Below are 16604 nucleotides of genomic sequence, written 5' to 3'. Positions count from 1 at the left end.
ATATTTCTCCCGGCAATCTTGATTCCAGCTTGTGCTTCTTCCAGCCCAGCGTTCCTCATGATGTACTCTGCATACAAGTTAAATAAGCAGGGTGACAATATACAACCTTGACGTACTCCTTTTCCTATTTGGAACCAATCTGTTGTTCCATGTACAGTTCTGACTGTTGCTTCCTGAAAAGTATTAAAAAATAATAATGATTACAACTAACCCTTTCTAGATCAGTTCAGTTCAGTTCAGTTCAGTCGCTCAGTCGTGTCCGACTCTCTGCGACCCCATGAATTACAGCACACCAGGCCTCCCTGTCCATCACCAACTCCCGGAGTACACTCAAACTCATGTCCACAGAGTCGGTGATGCCATCCAGCCATCTCATTCTCCGTCGTCCCCTTCTCCTCCCGCCCCCAACCTTTCCCAGCATCAGAGTCTTTTCCAGTGAGTCAACTTGTCGCATGAGGTGGCCAAACAAAGTATTGCAGTTTCAGCTTTAGCATCAGTCCCTCCAATGAACACCCAGGATTGATCTCCTTTAGAATGGACTGGTTGGATCTCCTTGCAGTATAAGGGACTCTCAAGAGTCTTCTCCAACACCACAGTTCAAAAGCATCAATTCTTCGGCGATCAGCCTTCTTCACAGTCCAACTCTCACATCCATACATGACCACGGGAAAAACCATTGCCTTGACTAGACGGACCTTGGTTGGCAAAGTAATGTCTCTGCTTTTTAATATACTATCAAGGTTGGTCATAACTTTCCTTCCAAGGAGCAAGCGTCTTTTAATTTCATGGCTGCAATCAGCATCTGCAGTGATTTTGGAGCCCAAAGAAATAAAGTCTGACACTGTTTCCACTGTTTTTCCATCTATTTCCCATGAAGTGATGGGACCAGATGCCATGATCTTTGTTTTCTGAATGTTGAGCTTCAAGCCAACCTTTTCACTCTCCTCTTTCACTTTCATCAAGAGGCTTTTGAGTTCCTCTTCACTTTCTGCCATAAGGGTAGTGTCATCTGCATATCTGAGGTTATTGATATTTCTCCCAGCAATCTTGATTCCAGCCTGTGCTTCTTCCAGCCCAGCGTTCCTCATGATGTACTCTGCATATAAGTTAAATAAGCAAGGTGACAATATACAACCTTGTCGTACACCTTTTCCTATTTGGAACCAGTCTGTTGTTCCATGTACAGTTCTAACTGTTGCTTCCTGATCTGCATACAGGTTTCTCAAGAGGCAGGTCAGGTGGTCTGGGATTCCCATCTCTTTCAGAATGTTCCACAGTTTATTGTGATCCACACAGTCAAAGGCTTTGGCATAGTCAATGAAGCAGAAATAGATGTTTTTCTGGAACTCTCTTGCTTTCTCCATGATCCAGCGAATGTTGGCAATTTGATCTCTGGTGCCTCTGCCTTTTCTAAAACCTGCTTGAACATCTGGGAGTTCACGGTTTACATACTGCTGAAGCCTGGCTTGGAGAATTTTGAGCATGACTTTCCTAGCGTGTGAGATGAGTGCAATTGTGCGGTAGTTTGAGCATTCTTTGGCATTGCCTTTCTTTGGGATTGGAATGAAGACTGACCTCTTCCAGTCCTGTGGCCAGCGCTGAGTTTTCCAAATTTGCTGGCATATTGAGTGCAGCACTTTCATAGCATCATCTTTCAAGACTTGAAATAACTCAACTGGAATTCCATCACCTCCACTAGCTTTGTTAGTAGTGATGCTTTCTAAGGCCCACTTGACTTCACATTCCAAGATGTCTGGCTCTAGGTCAGTGATCACGTTATTGTGACTATCTTGGTTGTGAAGATCTTTTTTGTACAGTTCTTCTGTGTATTCCTGCCACCTCTTCTTAATATCTTCTGCTTCTGTTAGGTCCATACCATTTCTGTCCTTTATCGAGCCCATCTTTGCATGAAATGTTCCCTTGGAATCTCTCATTTTCTTGAAGAGATCTCTTGTTTTTCCTATTCTGTTTTTTTCCTCTATTTCTTTGCATTGATCACTGAGGAAGTCTTTCTTATCTCTCCTTGCTATTCTTTGGAACTCTGCATTCAGATGCTTATATCTTTCCTTTTCTCCTTTGCTTTTCGCCTCTCTTCTTTTCACAGCTATTTGTAAGGCCTCCTCAGACAGCCATTTCACTCTTCTGCATTTCTTTTCCATGGGGATGGTCTTGGTCCCTGTCTCCTGTACAATGTCACGAACCTCCGTCCAGAGTTCATCAGGCACTCTATCAATCAGATCTAGTCCCTTAAATCTATTTCTCACTTCTACTGTATAATCATAAGGGATTTGATTGAGGTAATATCTGAATGGTCTAGTGGTTTTCCCTACTTTCTTCAATTTAAGTCTGAATTTCTCAATAAGGAGTTCATGATCTGATACTGCACGTAAATTAGTTCATTTAACTGTCACAGTCCTGCAGATAGCTGGAATGAGTTTTCCTTATAGATGAAGAAATCAAGGCTCAGAGAGCTTAAGTGCTCTGTCCAGTGTTCCACAACTGATGAATGTCAGAGTCAGGATTTGAACCCAGGCCATCTGGGGTCAGCACCCAAAAATTTAATTGCCCCTACACTGTTGTGGCTCTCATAGTCCCTGACTCACAGAACTTCTCGTCTTTCTTTTCCAACGGGCATGTTAAAATAGCACCAAAATAACTTAATTCAGTTTTGTTTTCTGAGAAGCAAAGTAGGCAGTGAGAATGAGTGATTCCGGATTTGTAAAGTTCTTGACATCATGGGGCCAGTGGGAAGGAATCAATGTCATGAATGGGACCCTGGTCTACTTTCCACCATGTCCTTGACTGTTATGTGCCCTCTGGCAAGTCTCATCACCTCTCTCAGTTCTTTATTTACAAAATGGATTGTTCGTACCTGTTCTAACTGCCTCCAAGCATTTCTGTGAAGACCAACTGGTGTGCCAGATGGAAGCAAGATTTAAAATAGGGGGAAAAAGACACTGAGCAAGGATTTGTTATTGAACCAAATGAGATTTTGGTCAGCTTGATGAATGAATGAATGGCTGAAGGTCCTAGCGGATCTGCAGATTAGCTCCCCGGGTAACAAATGGCTCCCTTCAGGAGATCTGTTGGAAGTTTTCAGAGTCTTATCAGGGCTCTATCCTTCTCTCTCCTTGACCATGTTCCATGCTCCTGTCCCTTGAGTTATTTTGCATGTGATTTTGTGTAAGCCTCCAAGACTGTTTTAGCAAACATTCATTAATGTCTGTTGGGAGAAAAGCCTTGTGCTACACTCTGTGCAGAGACTGAGATGAATTTGGCATGGTCTCTGCTCATAGGGGCTCAGAGGCTAGGAGGAGAAGTGTAATAATAACAGTAATAATGACCAGCTATTATTAAGCATTTACCAAATCCCAGATATTGTGTTGAGTTTTCATATGCATTTACATTGCAGCAATTCCATGAGTTACTAAAACTTGTCCCATTTTTACATGCAGAAATGGATTTAGACAGGTTAAGTACCTTATGCAGTTTCACACAGCTCTGAAATTACAGAGCAGCACATGACTTTGAGAAAGAAAATGTGCATACACATCACATAAGGTGGAGACTACAGTGTATCCTACTGGAGGGGCAAGGACAGGCCTCTTGGGGTTCAGCAAGAGACGGAAAGGATGATGTGGTGGTGGCAGTGGTGGTGGTCTGACGATGAGGATGTTCACAACGATGGTGGTGGTGGCGATAATAAAGACAGTAATGATGATGAGGGTGATGGTCAATGATGATGAAAATCCTCTGGTGCCCATTTGTTGAGCTTCTGTTTTATGCCAGGCCCTGACCTGGGTGCTTTCTATCTCATTTCATCCTATCATGACTTTCCATTGTCAGGGTGATCATCTCCACTTTACTCATAAGGACTTTGGGCTAGAGACAGGTCAAGTGGCCTGCTGAGGGCTCGCATCCAGTCTGTGCTGGGCTGGAACTTAAGCACCCCACCATGCAGAGCCACTGCTCTTTCCCCTACCTGGACTCCTAAGCTGTGGCCCTGGAGGAGGCATCCCAGAGATGCCCCTTAAATACCCATTGAACAAATATTGAATGAATATGGATCTCCAAGGGGCCAAAGCCTTAAACATGGAAGACAAAAATAACATGTGTTGAGTGTGTATCACCATTATTTAACTAGATGTAGTGGTGCTGTGATCACTAAAATACAAGTTAATTGTAAGGTGTTGTGTTCTTGTAGGGCTTTCCTGGTGGTGCCAGCGGTAAAAACCCGCCTGCCAATGCAGGAGACGTAAGAGACACAGGTTCGATCCCTGGGTTGGGAAGATCCCCTGGAGGATGACATGGCAACCCACTCCAATATTCTTGCCTGAAGAATCCCATGGACAGAGAGGCCTGGCAGGCTACAGTCCATAGGTCTCAAAGAGTCGGACACGACTGAAACGACTTGGCACATTCCTGTAGCTTTTGTATTTTTTTCAAAGGAAAGATACTAAGTGCACAGTGGGCGGGGAGGTAGTTTTGAGGAATACTTTTGCATGAAAAGGAGTCTTCATGCTAAAATTGATGGGAAGCATCCTATGGTCCTGCGTGGAGTTTAAGGGCTTTGCCCAATGTCTAGCACAGAGATCACTCGGAGAGCGGAGCCCCCCAGGCTGGGGATTGGGAGCTGTGGCATTTGCACTGGGTATACAAGTGACTTACTAGACCTGAGCTGTCCCTTTCCGTGACTGCTTCCGTAAGACCTGACAGCAGCACTAAGAGATTCCCCAAGTGGCTAGGGAATGTTGGCATGAATGAATGGATAATGGAAGAAAGAATGAATGAATTACAACTATTGGTGCTCTGGGAGCCCGTGAGGGGAGGTTTTTCTCAAGGAGTGCTTGAAAGTGAGAGTTCCTCCACTGGGAAGCAGAAATAGAACGCAGAAGCGCCAGCGGGGGCTGTTGACTCCAGACTTCCAGCTCTGGGAGTGGGGTCAGGAGGCTATGATGGCACCCCCGGGGAGTCTGATCTTGACCCTGGGATGACCCTGTTGGAGAAGGGGTGGTGGCTGGAGCTCAGCTGTGAAGCTCTTCTCAGTGAGGCTGTGCTCACCGTGTGGGGATGCATTTTTCAAACTCAAGTGCAAGTTGACAGATGGCGGTGGTATAATATTCTCACATTCTCTGCTTCCCACAGGCCTCCCTCCAGCACAGCCCTGCAAGCTCTTAAAAAACTCTGACATATCTCGACCATGAGACCACGGCTGACCCTTAGCAGGTAAGCTCCCCATCACTCCCTCCCACGATGGGACGTGGAGCCATTTCAGCACAACCCTAAGACCATGGGTGTGTGTGTGGCCAGGAGGCAGGTGGGGCTGCCTCTAGCCTTGGCAGGAGAATGGAGCCCCGCACTCTACCAAGACTTCAGGAAAACACTGCCAAATGTCCAGAGTCCTGCAGCTGGCATTTCTACCCATGGCAGCATATGGCGCTAGGAACGTGTCCTGGGAGAGGAGCCAGGGAACTGGTTCTGACACCATGTCAGCCTTCACTCCTCAGGAAAATCTCAGACAGGAACCTGCCTTTCTTTGTTTCTGTTTTTCTGTGTGAATGTGAAGGAATAGGATTCAGTGAATGGGGCAGAAGTCAGTTCTTCCAGGCTCTGATCAAGGCCTTGGGCTGGGAGGAGGGACCAAGGGCATAGCAGTTGCCTGCCACTGCCCTAGGGCTCACCTCCTATTTGACTGTTCCATGGACCTCCCATCCATGGGGAGCCTGGGTTGGGCTTCGCGTGTGCCCTGCAGTGCATGTGTGCTTTGGGGGCCAGGACCTGTGTCCCTTCCAGCAAACTGTGCTTGAAGACAAATTCAAACATGGACAGTCACCAGCCTGGCATGGGCCCTGTCATGGCTGCACAGCACCCCATGGTCACTGTAGACTGCACTGCCCAGATGGGAAGGGCAACGGCGGCCCACACAAGCCGAGAGCATGGGCAGGCCCACAGCAGAGTGTGGGTGTGAGATCAAGCTGGGTGAAAGGCGACAGAGGGTGGGAGAGCAGGTTAACCTAAGAGCAGGGCCTTTCTTTGTGTGGGAGTGAGTGCAAGGCCAAAGCTTATCGGCTGATCTGCGAGGAAGCCCAGGAGAGCTGCCCAGGAGATGAGACCAGAGGGCACTGAGGCTCAGAGAAGAATAAAGCACATCATTGCTCTGAAAAAGCTTCCCATCTGAAGGAGGAGATGATGTGTAAATAGCCACGGTAGAGGAAACCTGTGAAGGCGGGAGGGGTCCATTCTGTCTGGTTTTGGTTGTGGGGGTGGTTCAGGGAGGACCATTGGAAGGTGAAACTTGAACTGGGCTTTGAAGGATGAATAGGAGTTCACCAGGCAAAATAGGAAGAAGGGCCTTCTAGGCTAAGGAGACAACACATGCAAAGGTGGAATAACTGGGATTAGTAGGCGCAAAGAAAGAGTGGGTAGAAGTGAGCCTGGGAGAAGCAGGTGGGCCTTTGAATGCCAGGTTAAGGAGCTTGGGTTGGGCCCTATATGATTGAGGAAGGAAAGCAGATGGTCAGTCTGGGGTGCCAGGAGAAGACTCTGGGCCCCAGGGAGAGGCTGAGAGCAGCAAGGAGATGCTTGTATCAGAACCTTGAGCATCAGTCATGGGAGGCCCAGCGCAGGAACCCCTTATTGTCTGTGCCCCCCTGGGGCCCTTCAGATCTCCTAGTGAAGAGCAGCCACTAGGCACCCTGGGGGCCTCTCTGGTGGAGGGCTGCTGGACTTGCCATCAGAACCTCTCTTCCCACCCGACCCGGTTCCCCTCCTTCCCCACCCCTGAAGATCGGGGCTGCCTCCCCCCAGACAGCAGTCCTGTAAGAATGCAGTGTTGGGGCTTCCTTGGTGGCCCAATGGTTAAGACTCCCTAATTCCAATCCAAGGGGTGCTGGCTCAATCCCTGGTTGGGGAACTAAAATCCCACATGCCACGTGATGCGGCCAAAAATATAAAAAGCGAAAATTTTAAAAATGCAAAAAAAGAACTGTTTGTTTAAAAAAGAATTCAGGGACTTCCCTGGCGGTCCAGTGGTTAAGAATCTGCCTTGCAATGCAGGGGACGTGGATTTGATCCCTGGTCCAAGCAGTAAGATCCCACAGGCCGTGGGGCAACCAAGCCCACATGCCACACCTAGAGAGTCCATGTGCCAAAACAAAGAGTAAATGAGTAAATATTTAAAAGAAAGGAAGAGAGAAAGAATGCAGTACTGTTACTAAAGCCCTTCTTCCTCAGCCCTCCCCCCTCCACTACAGACCCAGGTGGCTCCCGCCCTAGAGTCGTTTTCTGTGTGGCGGGTAACACTCTGCAATTGTGTAGTTTTGCAGTTTCCTCTCTTGGCAGGACTCGAAACGCCTTCACATCTGTTGTCTCCTGGGAGAGACGGAAGAGTAGGCTCTGGGGGCCAGAGCACTGGACTCCAGCCCTGTATTGTCACTCCCTCGGGGAGCAGTGTAACTGCCTGTTCCTGGGGGTCTTCATCTCCCACATACCCACCTCCTCGGGTGGTTCCAGAATCAGGGGCCAGAGCTCTGTGAAAGGCCAGCCCGCTGCCCATCACACGGCACACTTACGTCCTGGGCTGCTCGCCCAGCTCCTGTCCCAGCGATGGAGCAGGTGTCCTGGGAAGGCCTGTGGGTTTTCTTGGTTCAAGTGTGGCAGTTCTCACCTGTGCCTTCATGGGCAGTCAGACCAATGGACTAGATTTTCCTTTGAAAATTTAGGTTGGCAGAACTTTCCTGACACCTCCTCTGTTCCAGGCACTGGCAGACACTGGGGGCCCCAACAGGAATAAGATGGTCCCTTCTCCAGAAGGGATGTGTAAACAAAGAACAACACCTTGTAAGAAAGGGAAAGCACTGTGGAAGAGGGGGTGTGGAAGGATCAGTAGGAGTTCGTCAGATCAGGACTGTGAAAGGCAAAGAGTGCGCTCTAGGCAAAGGGACTGGTAGGTACAAAGGCATCACCATGGGAAAGCTCCCAATTGGTGGGGCATCCGTGTTGGTGTTTACAATGACCTGCCTGCAGAGCTCCCAGCTCCCCAACACAGAGAAGCATTCTAGGAAGCCTGGTGCCTGCTCCCTTGTCAGCTCAGAAGGGTCGGATCCAGGTCAGGCTTCACAGTTAGAGGAACGTCAGTGAGCTCTGAGATATGGCCAGATGTGCTTCCTCCAGAGCCCAGGCAGCGAGGAGCTTCTGAGACTTTTCTTGGTTGGAGTTGAGAGCACGTGTTACCCAGCATCTTGACAGTAGTCCTGGAGACACTGTTGCTGTGTTTGTGCCAGGACCTGGGACAGAGATGAATAAATATGGTCCCTGCACCCCACTCCAGTACCCTTGCCTGGAAAATCCCATGGACAGAGGAGCCCGGTAGGCTGCAGTCCATGGGGTCGCGAAGAGTCGGACACGACTGAGCGACTTCACTTTCACTTTTCACTTTCATGCATTGGAGAAGGCAATGGCAACCCACTCCAGTGTTCTTGCCTGGAGAATTCCGGGACGGGGGAGCCTGGTGGGCTGCCGTCTATGGGGTTGCACAGAGTCGGACACGACTGAGGCAACTTAGCAGCAGCAGCAGCACCACATACAGGAAAGGAGACGAAATGCCCTCAAAGGCCCGTATCACATTGCTGCTGATGCTCTAAGCGGCTGCAGAGGAGGGGCGGCTAGAAGGCAGGAGCAGGGGCCATCATAAGGAGGGAATCTGAGAAATATGCTGATAAGAAGAAGAAGAATTATAATAACGAATGATTTTTGAGTACTTACTATGTGCCAGGTACTACTCTAGGAATATTTTTAAGAGGTAATCCAAGTTTATTTTTTATATTAGCTAATTTATTTTAATTGGAGGCTAATTGCTTTACAATATTGTGATGGTTTTTGCTGTACATTGACATGATTCAGCCACGGGTGCGCATGCCCCCTATCCTGAGTCCTCCTCCCACCTCCCTCCCCATCCCATCCCACTGGGTTGTCCCAGAGCACCAGCTTTGAGTGCCCTGCTTCATGCATCAAACTTGCACTGGTCATTTATTTTACATATGGTAATATACACGTTTCAGTGGTATTCTCTCAAATCATCCCACCCTCGCCTTCTCCCACAGAGTCCAAAAGTCTGTTCTTAAATCTGTGTCTCCTTTGCTGCCTTGCATATAGAATTGTTGTTACCATCTTTCTAAATTCCATATACATGCGTTAATATACAGTATTGGTGTTTCTCTTTCTGACTTACTTCACTCTGCATAATAGGCTCTAAGAATTTTATATGGATTTACACTCCACCTACACAGCAGTGCTATGAGGCAGGTGCTGTTATCATCCTCTTTTACAGACAAGGAGAACTGATGCAGAGGGGCCGAGTGCCTATCATGGGCACACACAGAGGGAAGTGGCCAAGCCAGGCTAAACCTGGGCAGTCTGACCTCAGAGCCCTCACTTGAGTGACCTGGTGCAGCCTGAACACTAAGCCTTCTCTAAGAACTCAGGGCACCGACAGGGTTGGGACTCTGTCTGTCTTGCTCTAATGCGTAGTGTCAATGTTAGTCACTCAGTTGTGTCCAACTCTTTGCCCTGTGGACAGTAGCCCATCAGGATCCCCTGTCCATGAAATTCTCCAGGCAAGAATACTGGAGTGGGTTGCCATTTCCAGTAGGCACTCAGTGAAAATGTGTTTGCTAACAAGAATGCGTACACGCAGGGATGTGTCGAGCCCTGAAAGAGCAGGGGCAGTAGACAGAGAGAGGGACAGGCACCGCAGGCAGACGTTGTAGCTGGAGCAGAAGCCTCAGATACCAGCACGTGAAGTGGCTTCAAGATCTTTCCAGAGCTGGAACACGGGAAGGCTGGAGGGGGCCAGTTAAGGAATGCAGAGCTTGAGAGTCAGCTTCCCTGGTTGACTCTTCCTGTTCCGAAGACCTGGCACCTGCCTGCCTTCCCCTGCAAACCTTCCCCACCCCACCTGACCCACATGGGGAAAGCGGGGGCACCAGGACCTTTGTGTCCCCACACCATTCTTTGCACTTGTTCCTTCAAAGGCTCCCAGAGGCTGGGGAGGCCTGCACCACCCCAAAGGCCTCAGGAAAGACAGTCAAAACATGTTCCTGTGTGGGATGGCTTACTCAGTGCTTGAGGCTTCAGGGAGCTAGTGGTTTTTCTTTTTCTTTTTTTGTTGCTTTTTAATTTTTATTGGAGTATAGTTGCTTTACAATGTTGCATTGGTTTCTACTGTACAGCAAAGTGAATCAACTATATGCATACATATATCCCCTCTTTTTGGATCCTAAATCCTTCCCCGTTAGGTCACCACAGAGCACTGAGCAGAGTTCCCTGTGCTGTACAGTAGGTTCTCCTGAGTTGTCTGTTTTATACACCGTAGTGTATATAGGTCAATCCCAACCTCCCAGTTCATCCCGCCCTCCCCTTCCCCCTTGGCATCTGTACATTTGTTCTCTACTTCTGTGTCTCTTTGTTTGCTTTGCAAATAGTGTTTATCTGTGTCATTTTTCTAGAGTCCTCATAGTTGTGTTAATATGCCATATTTATTTTTCTCTTTCTGACTGACTTCACTCTGTATGACAGGCTCTGGGTCCATCCACGTCTTGGCAAATGGCATAATGCCATTCCTTTATATTGCTGAGTAGTATTCCATTGTATATATGGGCCACGTCTTCCTCTAATGATGGCCATAAAGCTTGTTTCCATGTCCTTACCAGTCAGAATGGCCATCAACAATAAATCTGCAAACGATAAATGCTGGAGAGGGTGTGGAGAAAAGGGAACCCTCTTACACTGTTGGTGAGAATGTAGATTGGTCCAGCCACAATGAAGAACAGTGTGGAGATTCTTTAAAAAACTAAAAATATGAAGAAGCAGGCATAGAGAACAGACTTATGGACATGGGGAGAGGGGAAGAGAGGCTGAGATGTATGGCAAGAGTAACATGGAAACTTACATCACCATATGTAAAATAGATAGCCAAGGGGAACTTGCTGTATGGCTCAGGAAACTCAAACAGGGGCTCTGTATTAATCTAGAGGGGTGGGATGGGGCAGGAGATGGGAGGGAGTTTCAAAAGGAAGGGGATATATATGTATACCTATATTGCTGATTCATGTCGAGGTTTGACAGAAAATAAAAAAATTCTGTAAAGCAATTATCCTTCAATAAAAAAATTTTTTAAGAAAAACTAAAAATAGAGCTACCATATGACCCAGCAATCCTAATCCTGGGAGGAAATCATAATTCCAAAAGACACATGCACCCCAGCGTTCATTGCAGCTCTACTTACAATAGGGAGCCAGTGTTTTCCACAGGTCCTTCCTTCTAGCTCCGTGGGCTCTGGATAGGAAAGCAGGGCTGGGATTTTGCTCTGTGGCTTCCTAGCTGGGTGCTGTGGGGTGAATCAATTCTGTGCCTCAGTTTCTATCTCCATAAAGTGGGAGTAAAAACAACAACAGAATTAAAGTGGGCAAGATTTGGGGAAACTCCTATCAGAATGAAGATCAGTGAAAATTTGTTTCTCAGCATCCTGCTTTGCTTCTGGGACCTCAGTTTCTTCCATAAAAGGAAGACTTGGAAAATGTTTCTCTTTAATGCCAGTCAGGCTTGATATTCTGGAATTCAAAGCGATAAACATCAGTGGACTAGATATCTAAACATATTTACATGCACATATGTGCTATATGACTCTGTGTGTGTGTGTGTGTGTGTGTGTGTTAGTCACTCAATCATGTCTGACTCTTTGCGACCCATAGACTGTAGCCCACCAGGTTCCTCTGTCCATGGGATTCTCCAGGTAAGAATACTGGAGTGGGTTGCCATGCCCTTCTCCAGGGGATCTTCCTGACCCAGGGATTGAACCCGGGTCTCCTTCATTGCAGGCAGATTCTTTATAGTCTGAGCCACCAGGGAAGCCCTCACTATATGACTATAAATGTAAACAATTTAATCACTTTTATAAATTTAAGATACATACAAAATTATATTTAATATAAACATATAATGGATGGCATCTTTTGTTGTGTTTTCTTCTTTTTAAAAAAATGTATATGTATTTATTTATTTATTTTTGGCTGCACTGATTCTTCGTGCTGTGCGTGGGCTTTCTCTAGTTGTGACAAGTGGGGGCTACTGTCTAGTTGTGATGCACGGGCTTCTCATTGCAGAGGCTTCTCTTGCTGCAGAGCATGAGCTCCAGGGTGCTCAGGCTTCAGTAGTTGCTCTGCGGCATGTGGAATCTTCCTGGATCAGGGATCAAACTTGTGTCCCCTGCATTGGCAGGTGGATTCCTAACCACTGGACCACCAGGGTAGTCCAGTTGTGTTTTCTTCTGATTGAAAAAGTAGTATGTATTTGTTGAGAATGTTTTGGAAAGTACAGGAAAAGAAAAAAAAATTAGCACTATTCCATATTTGATACTGCCTTTTGGACATTTAGTGAATTTGTCTCCCACCTTTTTTTTTCCTATGAATGTACACAGATTTAAAAAAAATGTTTGGGATTGTACTCTGCATCCTATTTTTCAACTCAAGCCAAGCTATGGAACCAGGACTCTGGGCAGGGCTGTCATCCCCATGCCCGAGAGGAAGCGGAGGCCGATGCTGCCACAGCTGTTCTGTGCCCGCTCCCTGGCTCCTGCCCGGGTGGCAGGCTGCAGGCATCTGACCTTCGGATGTTCTGTGTCTCTGGCGGGTGTGCATTTTTACACTAATTTTAGCCTAGCCTCTCAGGCCCACTGGCCTTAGGGGCAGCACATAATGGATGCCTTATGTAGACAGCTGCCAACGGTGCAGGAGGAAGCGTCCCACCTTAAAATGTTCCTCCTCGCTGGCCAGTCTTCTGCTCTCGGAGAACAAGCCGGCTCCCTGTTCCTTCTCTCACCAGGAAGGGGCCGATGTTGACGTTCCCAGCCCAGCAGGCCGGACCTGGTGGGCAGGTGGCCCACCGAACGCATGAACGATTGCTTCTCTGGACAGGGCCACGTTTTCACAGGACAGGCTTGAGTTTGAACTGAAACAGCTGAGAGAGAGACTTCTCAAGAAATGGATGGGTGGTGAGTTTGCAGCAGGGTATCTAAAACATCTGTGGGCATGTGGAGAGAGCCTTCCAGACCCTCACGTTACTGTTTCACCTCTGTCAAATGTGTACAAGCATACAATGTCCGGAATGAGGTTGAGATGGGGAAGTAATTTTGCTCAAAGTAGTCCAGCATGTCAGCAGCAGGAACTTGAATGTGAACCGTCCAGGGTTCTTTCCATTCCCAGACACCATGTGGGTCACCGGTTCATCTGGGTTCGTATCCATTTGCTCTGTGTTCTCTTAGGTTTGGTTTTATTTTTGCAAAATGGAGATGCTTTAATTTTCACCTTAAAAATTATACATGTATATTGAAAATAAAGATCAAATGTAGAGGCATATACAAAAATCTAGCTGTCTTTAAGACATTACCAAAATATAAAATAATATATAAATATAAAATAATGCCACTCTCTAAAGTTTTGTTGGAAAATATAATTGTTTTAATTTAAAATAGGTAATTTATGTTAAGAAGAAATACACACACACACACATATATACACACACACACACACACCTGGTTGATGTGTTTCTGAAGCACAAACCTGTTTGTGGGAGGCTCTTGCTTCAAAACATGGGATGGCTCCCTTTGTCCACAAGATGAAGTCCACATGCCATAGCCTGACATCTAACCTTCACAGCTTGGTACCTGCTGAATCGTCTCACCACTTTCTCCCCATCTAGGCTCCCCCAGCACTTAGATATCTCTACCGTGGCACCAAGGTGGGGCTAGAACCTTTCCGCAAACTCTGCCTCCTGAGCAGAAAGGAGCCACAAGGGAGGAAGCCAGTGGCTTACTCATCTCCACATCCCTGGGGCCCACATGGGGTCAGACACAGTGCCAAGACAGTTGAATGTATCGATCCCCAACCCACAGTCCTTCGTGAGAAACTGGAGCTTTGATCCAGGTTTAGAAGTGAGCCGAGACTGGCCCAGCAGCTGCCAGCCCAATAAGGAAGTGGCCGCTTGGCCAGACTCCCAGGAGGGGCCTGCAGGGCCAAGTCGAGAAATGCCAACCCTGGGCAGACTGGGAGGAGGAAAACGGAAGGGCGTCCCCAAATGTGTGCTGGAGACCAGCCCCTTCCCCCGTGGCAAATCTTCCACCTCCACCCCAGTTCCCCTCCCCAGTCCCAGGGTGACAGCATGGCCAGTGTAACACATTCCCAGCCTGAACACTGGCTCTTAGACTGGAGTTCAGTGCTCTTCAGGCACAGCCCATAGGCATCACTGCTGCTCTGAAGGAAAAAAGTTCTTGAGGGACTATCTTGGCCAGTGAAGGCAGGACCCTCTCTCTCTCTGACTCCATGGACTCTTCTTTGGGCCCCTTAGCCTCCCAGACTCTGGGGCTCTGGACATTATTGTGGGAGAGGCCAGGCCCTTAGAGTTCAACAGCTTCACCTCCTGCCAGTCTTGTCAAGTTACTCTATCAGGGCTCCATCTCTCTAAGCCTCAGTTTCTCCATCCACAAAATTGGGCTAGTGATACCAATCTTTCAGAAGTTTTGTATCTTCCAGGAAAGTGCAAGCAAGCACTTCATGAATGCCTGTGCTCCTCCTTCTGGAAAGTCCTCAAGGCCTTGAGAGCCTCCCTGAGAAGTGCCTAGGCTGCTCGGCAAGGGTGGAAGTCTCTGTAGAGAGGTGCTGAGGCAGACTGCACTTGGCACATCACCCGAGCAGCCACCACTTCTCTGATTCTGGCGTGGTCTCAGGAATTTAGCTGAAGACAAAGCTTTTGTTTTCTAATGAAAGTCTATGGAAATGTAGAGTGTTTTTTTTTTTTTTTTGATAGAAAATCTACTTCACTTTCAGTTTTCTAGGAATATGTCTTTCCTTCATTTGTTTTTTTTAAAGTAATTTTGTTTATATTTGGCTGCATGGGGTCTTCATTGCTTTGTGTGGGCTTTTCTCTAGTTGGGGTGAGTGGGGGCTACTCTCCAGTTGCCGTGCGCAGGCTTCTCATTTCGGTGGCTTTTCTTGTTGCAGAGCGAAAGCTCTGGATGCACAATAGTGGCAGCACACAGGCTCAGTAGTTGTGACGTGTGGGCTTAGTTGCTCTCCAGCATATAGAATCTTCCTGGAGGGATCAGACCGGTGTTCCCCGCATTGGCAGGTAGACTCCCATCCACTGCACCACCGGGGAGTCCTCTTTCACTTCCTGATTCATCCATCTATTCATTCCGCAAATATCTCCATGGCCTTGACCATCTACCAACATATGGTGACAGGTGCGCAAACAGGCAGGGACCCTGCCTTCCAAGAGCCTGCTGTCTCACTAATTGTCATTCGGGGTGAAAATGTAAGAATGACACGGGAAGTGTTGGGGGAGAGAGTGATTGCTTCCTGCAGGGTTGGCTGGAGCAGGGTCCTTGAAGAAGGTGGCATCAGAATGAGCCAGCTGGGAAAAGCATAGAGGGAAAAGACTCCAGTCTCCAAAGACACAGAATTCCGGGAATAAACTTGGGAAGACATTGTGAATTAGTCTACAAGTTAAATGAAATTCCAATTACAATTCTAATAAAGTGTTTCCATTAAATGATTATAAAGTATATCTGAAAAGATAAACTTGGAATAGTAACCTAGAAAAAAATCAGTGTTGGTAAAGGAATAGGCCTGTGGATCGATGGACAAGAACAGAGCCCCCAAAAGTAGATGTAAGTGAGCACGGTGTTTAAAATTAGAGACAAAAAGGCAAATGATTCCTAACATACTATAAGACAACAAGTTAGCTATTTTAGGAGAAAAATAAAAGAATAAAACTAGATCCAAATCTCAGTCCTTGCATCAAAGTACTTCCAGGCTAAAGAAAAAGCATGAAACCAGAAGGGTATTAGAAGAAAAACAGTGAGGGAATGTTTATACCCTGTTGGGATGGAGAATGGCTCCTTGAGTAGAAAACTAAATCCAGAAATCATGAAATAAAACATCAATAATTAAATACCCATGGGCAAAAAATCCCACAATAATCAGGGTTAAGGAATAGTAATGAACTAAGAAAAGTACGTATGATAGGGGAACATGTGTATGGCAGGTAAAGGGTTAATAGCACTAAGAAGAGCTCATAAATCAGGTAAAGACAGACCAGTAGGAAAATGGGCAGAGGATATGAATCAGCAGTTTGCAGAAGACAAAACACAGGGCATGGCAAGCATATGAAGGGTAGCTACCTGTAGTCAAAGGATGTGCATTAAAGAATGAAGATGTACTTCTGGTTGCCTATGTCAGAGTGTGAGAATACCTAGGGAAGTGAGGAGTGGGACACAGGGCCACTGGAGGACTGTTGGTGGATTGTGAATTGAATTTAACAATATATATCAACATTTTCAAATGTGCATAGCCTTCAACTCATCAACACACTTCTAAACAGATATCCTAAGGAAACAGTCAAAAAGTGCCTGGAATCGTACATATAAGAAGGAAGCAGAGCATACTGGTTAAGAAAGAGATATCAGAGGTCAAAGAGACCTGGTTTTAAGCCCTGTGATCCTGTAAAGTTACTTAACTTCTCTAAGCATCAGATCCCTTATCTGTAAAGTG

General features: G+C 46.9%; 1 protein-coding gene across 3 annotated transcripts in view; it reads left to right on the top strand.

The window, feature by feature from the left end:
* HIVEP3 (HIVEP zinc finger 3) overlaps nt 1-16604 on the top strand; it is a 569356-nt gene that overhangs the window by 381947 nt on the left and 170805 nt on the right. For all 3 annotated transcript variants that reach the window (XM_088835191.1, XM_088835192.1, XM_055402428.2), the window contains one exon: nt 5146-5226. The gene's annotated coding sequence lies outside the window, so the exon portion shown is untranslated. The remainder of the gene's footprint in view (nt 1-5145; nt 5227-16604) is intronic.

Source organism: Moschus berezovskii, chromosome 4 (assembly GCF_049115385.1).
Source record: "Moschus berezovskii isolate FMDL1 chromosome 4, NW_MosBer_1.0, whole genome shotgun sequence".
Taxonomy (NCBI): Eukaryota; Metazoa; Chordata; class Mammalia; order Artiodactyla; family Moschidae; genus Moschus; species Moschus berezovskii.
This window is presented reverse-complemented; position numbering and strand designations above follow the sequence as displayed.